Source organism: Gymnogyps californianus, chromosome Z, assembly GCF_018139145.2.
Source record: "Gymnogyps californianus isolate 813 chromosome Z, ASM1813914v2, whole genome shotgun sequence".
NCBI classification, from domain to species: domain Eukaryota; kingdom Metazoa; phylum Chordata; class Aves; order Accipitriformes; family Cathartidae; genus Gymnogyps; species Gymnogyps californianus.
Genome location: NC_059500.1, coordinates 74843755 through 74849754, shown reverse-complemented (window position 1 = coordinate 74849754; position 6000 = coordinate 74843755).

The window sequence follows — 6000 nt, the reverse complement described above, 5'->3', positions numbered from 1 at the left end:
GATGTTTAATGTATTTAAAGCTGGAACAACCCCATTGGAAGCTGGGTTTTCGGGAGCTCAAGTGCTGCATTTACTGGGAAGAAAAAAAAAAATCCACACAAAGCAAATTGCCAAGGTTTAGCTGCTCCATTTACAATAATAGCGTGTGTACATTCGTTTAGCCTTGTGGTGGTGGCTTTTCCTTTATAAGGTGTGGGGCGGAGAGTGTAAAGCTACTGTGTGTTGAGCTTGATGGGATGTCTCTGAAAGGTACAGTATTCCTTTTCAGCCTGTTCAAGTTAGGAAATAGCTGGCCCCTGGAGCCCCAGAGGGCACAATCAGCTTTGTCTCTGAAAAAAGCTTGTGATATGAACCCTAAAATAAACACTTAACACTTCACGTCTGTATAACTGAGCCCTGGGTTGCTATTTATTTTTTTTTCAGACTAGTTTGGGGTTGAAAAAGTTCAGTTTAGCCATGCTGCTGAGATCTGCTGCCAGCTGCCCCTCTCTGGAGGGAGGAGATCAGACATGCATCCTGCTGCCCAGTGGGCCAGCATTCATCCTTCCTTTTGGCAGTGGGAGAGACGGATAGCCTCCTGCCCCAGTGCTCACTAGCAGCTGTTGCTTCCTGCAGCCCAAATCCAGTGCTGGCCTGAGCCTTCTTTCTGTTGCTTATGTAGGTCATGTGTTGGTAAATGTAGCTCTGCTGCAGCCCTGTGGGCTCTGTGGGGTTGGCAGAAGTCAAAGCTCCCTTTGGTGCCTGCCTGGGGGTGGCCAGGTTGTCTCTGTGCCTGCAGTGGCTGCTGGGGCGTGGGGCAGAGGGGATGGATGTGTGCTGGGCTCTCCCCTGCCTGGTTGGGGCATGGGTGAGCATGTGCAGCCCCACAGGAGAGGGGTACACAGTGCTTTCAAGCTGGAAGAGAAGGCCAGTGGCAGGGTTTGACAGGCTATTTAGCAGCATGCTTCAGCCAGTGCACTGAGCTCAGCCTCCTGCATGTTTTTGGGAGCTCTTGGCAGAGCTTAGGGCCCTCCCTCGTGGGCAGGGGGGATCCTGCATGCTTGTGTCTGCAGAACCCTCTTCCTCGGTCCCTCAGCACTCTCACCCTGTGGCAGTGTGCTCTTCTTGTTCGGCTGTGGTGCGGTGGCCTGAATTCGCCTTTTGCATGATCCCTTGATCAGCAGCCAGCCCTGCTCTCCTGCGCTGAGCCCTGGCACCTCCAGGAGCAGATCTGAGGTGCTGGCCCTGCTTGGGTGAGACCCTCCATTCCCACAGGTACAGAGGCAGTTACCCTGATAAGAGCTGTGGGCTGGGGCATTTGTTTATGCCTCCCCTATGTATATCTCAGGGTTTTCAATGGTACGTCACCATCTGCAGTCCCTCGAGGGGTGCTTTGTTGGGAGTGAACTTTGTTCTGCAATCAGCTTGGGTGGCTGTGTCCCCGGGCAAGGAGTGGGATAAGAGTGAGCAAGCAAGCTCAAAGTGTGCTGCCTGGAGGGAGAGGAGGGGAAGGCAGCCCTTGGGGAGGGGAGGAAGGCTGGTGGGGCTCTGTTTGAAGTGAGGAAGGCAGAGGTGTTTTCAAAAACGTTGTTTGGCTGGGATTTGCTGCAGCAGGGGCAGTCCCTGCACCGCTGCTGCAGGGTGTGCTGGTGGTGCATCCCTCTGCCCCCTGTGGAGTAAAGGCAGCCCAAGTGGCGATACCTTGTCCCCCCTGTGCTCCTTGCGACGGTCTGCCCTCCTGCTTGCATGTTACCTGGGGAGGCAGCTGGACCCCTCCTGAAGTGTCCCACATGGGCTGCTTCAGCTCATCCTTCCAGCAAGGACTGACTCAGCCCCTGGTGCTTTTTGGAGCCGGCAGTGGGGCTCCTGTGCATCTAGTGATGGTGTGGGGCACCCCCCAGCTTCACTCCAGCCCTGCGAGGGCAGCACCAGTGTTGGCAAATGGGCCCCTGGCACTCCTGGCTGCAGGACTGGTCTGGGGGCTGCACTGGGACAGTGACACCAGCCTCCAGCTTTTGGGGGCAAAGGGGCAGAGTATGGCAACACTGGCTGTGCTGATGACTTGGTTTGAAATGAGGATACTGCATCTTTCAGGATTTCCCTTGTACTTTTGACCGTCTTCACTGTATACTCTCCAGTGACTTGTATTTTCAAGCTTGGTGTTGTAAGATGCATTATCATGACTTCTGTTACCCTTTTTTAAAGAAAAAGCAACCTATTGTGGGAACTCCTGCATTAACCAGACTAATTTCTCTTCCCCATGGTCCTGTGCAGTGTCATTGCTTGTTGACTTGCTGGTTTCCTTTTTTTGAGATATCAAACTGAACTATGAGGGTTTTTTTGAAACTATTTAAGAGATTGCAGAAAAATGTTTACCTGATCTGTGTATTCTGGTTTTTTCTTAACCCTTTTCTCCTGTCTCAGCCAATATTAGCGTTTACATTTGCAACTACATGCCCCTTCAAATGCAGTTTTCAACCATTCTGAAACCAGCAGGGTACACTAGACTAAGTAGTTTTGTTAGCTGAAATCCCAGATGTTTTCCTTTTTTTCTTCAGTATAATTTACCAGAAAGGATTAACTGATGCATTTTTGTGTTGTCTCCCCCTTCAGTAGTTATATTTTGTCTTTTCTGCACATCTGTCTACTAATAAAAATGTGAAATGAAAATATCCCTGCACTGTTACTTCCCTGTTAATTGAGCTGGTTTATTTGCATGGGTTACTTAAAGCTTTGAATAACAGCTATTCACAAGTTTGGTGCTGCTCCACTATCAATGCCTATACATATACATAAATATCTATAAGGTTATTGGAAAATAAAGCTGCTGTTTGGCAGCTGCCTGCCTGAATGCAAGACTGAAGAACAAACTGATTTAGAGAAGTACTTTGGCAAAAGGCCATGGGCTTTGCTTTTATATTTAGTCTTCCTAAGTCAGGAAGGGGGAAACCAGTGGGAAGATGGTTCATGGTCTCATATGACAGCAGCAGGGATGCTGGACTTGGGGCAGAGGGGTGCTGCTTGTGGCCAGTTCCCTGGCAGGGCAGGAGCACAGTGCTCCTGAAATGGCTAGACAAGGCAGTGGGGAGGGCTTGCTTGCTGGGGCAGAAGGCTTTGACCTCATGCAGAAGACTGGCAGAGGAATTGAGGTCATCACTGCCAGTGCTTGCCCTGCCTGGCCCATGCTGTTCCCTGCAAGCTCAAGAGTGGAGAAGTTTGTTTTTGCAGTGCCTTGCTGCTGCACTCAAGCTAAAATTAGCAGACAAGTGTACAGGAGTTGCAGTTGCTGTGCTTGGCATTGTTTGCAGTGCAGCAACTGCTGAGTCAAATGTGGTTGTGGACCGAGTGCTTCTGATTCACAGCTGTGCTGGAGGAATGGTGACGGCATTTCAGAGCTGCATTCCCAGAGGAGACTCCATATTGGAGAACGAGACGGAGACAAATGGTGCTGTCTGGGCCTTCTGACTTGGATCAGCCTTGCTTGTGTCTCCTGCCTGGCTCCTACAGCACTGGGCTGCCCAGAGCTGCCAGTAGCTGCTTCATCCAGCAGCAGGTGTGGTACCAAAGCCAGGACACACTCTCCAGCCCACCCTGCACTGGGTAAACCTGGCTGTCACTTGTGCAGGTTTTTTTACCCCTTCCTTGATGGCCAAGTGCAGCTGAGCAACCTTGGCTCTACCATCAGACTGGAACAGGATTAGAGAGGAAATTGCTGGAATGGACAGCATAAGGAAATGGGAAGACATCCTGAGAGAGGAGAGGGGAGGAGACTGCCTGTGGCTGACTGCACAGTGCTGCCTGCAGGCAGGACCCCAGAGCAGTTAGAAAGGTGCTGGAGTTGCCTTTGCTGCCTTGTGCTGGGGAAGAGGAGGGTGCTGGAGGGATGGCCTCAATGCATGGAAGCACTGGCCTGTGCCTACAGCCGAGGACTGGAAGTTGTGCAGCTGGGGAGAGCGGAGAAGCACTGGCTGAAGTCCTTGTGAGGGAGTCTCCCTTGCAGCTGCTGGGCAACAAACCTAAGGCTCAGGGGGTTGCTGTGCTGGCACCAACTCTTATGTGTTGCCTTTTGCCACTTCCAGCTGCTTCTGTACCCTGACTGACACATGAGCAAGGACTGACCTACACCTGTGGGCAGCAGTGGATCTCTATGAACAGGAAACCAAGTGTGTGAAGATGGCTTTGGGGGAAGTTTGCTTTTTGAAGAACAGCTCCTGTGAGGCAGCTGCTCTGACCACCGGTAAATGAGGTGCCATTGCCGGAAGCCCTGTGAGCTCAGCTGCTGGTGCAGCCCTTGTACAAGCTGGCAGTGTGTCCCCTCCTTGACATTCCGGCCCCAAAGCCAGTGGCAGTGGGACAGCAGCTGCCAAGGGCTTGCTGCTGAAGTTTGACCACTATCAAAATGAGCTGGGGCAGAGGAATGCCAGTGCAGTTCATGTGCTGCTCAGAGGTAGGGTGAGGGCTGGGTGACACACTGACTTCTTCAAGCCAACTGTGCCTCACAGGACCCAAGAGCTGGTGAAAGTGTGACTCTAAGAAAGAAAAGTAGTTCTCATGGTAGAAACAGATTTTTTTTTTTCTTGACCTTGTGGGTCTTGAAACAGAACTGGGAAGTGCAAAAAAGCCCCTTGCCTGCTGCGTGGACACATACAGCTTCACATTTACTCACCTCCTCTGCTGCACAGGGCCAGGATGCTCAGGAGGATGAGCCTGGGGCAGGAGCTGTCCCTCAGGAGCCCTCACCAACTGACCTTCCTCCTGGTGGAGGCCATGGACCTCATGGGCAAAGCAATGGCAGGCAGTGCTGCAGCTGTGCAACCTCCTTACCTATCCCAGCTGTTCCGCAGGGACTCGTACAGAGCACAATGCCACAGGACACCAAAGGCAGAGACGTGAGGCTTATGGCAGCAGTCAGGGTGCTGCCCAGGATCCCATCCCTGCTGCAGGTGCCTGTAAGCTCTCAGCACCAAGGTGCACTCACCTTTGTCACAGTATTCAGCACTCCCTGCAAACCCATCTGCTGCTCTTACCCTCCCAGCTCAGCTTTTGTTGCACAAACAGGTGGAAAGGGACAGGCTGTAAAAGCAAAACTGCTCCTGGAGCCTTTGAAAATGCAGACAAACACCAGCGATATGCTCAGATCTTTATTAGGTGGAGGAAGGGCTAAAAAGAAATGAAACTCCTAAAACATTCACCGCACTGGTGCAGGACAAGAAGGACCAGGAGTTGCCTCCAGGGTCTGTGTTTTAAAAAAAGTTGGGAGGGATAGGTGAAGTTTCCATCCAGTAGCTCTGGCTTTCCTGGGCAGGGTGGCTCAGGGCAAAAAGAGGTACAAGACACAGCTTATACTTTTATTTAAGAAACCGCTACATAGTTTTTGCCTCTAATGATGCAAAGGAGGTTCCAGGACACACTGAGCCATCCAAAGTATCTTGCTAGAGAAACAAACAAAAAAAAACTAAAAAAAAAAAAGAAAACCCTGGGTTTTTTTTAATTATTCAAAATTTGAAAAATAAAAAGGTGAGGCTGCAGCTCAGGGCCACAGTGACCAAATGGCCCATGACAGTTTGTCTTCCACAGCAGGAGGGAGGGGGGAGACGAAAGAGGGGAAGGCCCACAAAACTTCCCCCCTCTCTTTAACAGCTATGCTGAGGGCAGAAATCAAACCAACAGGACACGTCTTGATTTCTTTGGGGGTTGGGGGGCAGGCCTCCTTATTTGCTTGGATTTAGAACTGCATTAAATAAATGGGCTCCAGCTCCAAGAAAAGGGCACAGCTTGTCTTTGACAAAGTTATAAAGCCCACAGAGCTTAAAAAAAACAAGGAAGGATGCCCTGGTGCAGATGGGAAATGAATAATTAGTTTTCCTACAAAGAAAATAAAACAGGCTGCAAGATGCAGAAAACCACATTTAGGCTCTATTACATTTACAAATACATACATAAATATATTACATACAACAGCAACTCAAAGAGGAAGCGGGCGAGTCACACAGAGGATGGATGGCTGGCTGCAGTTCTCCC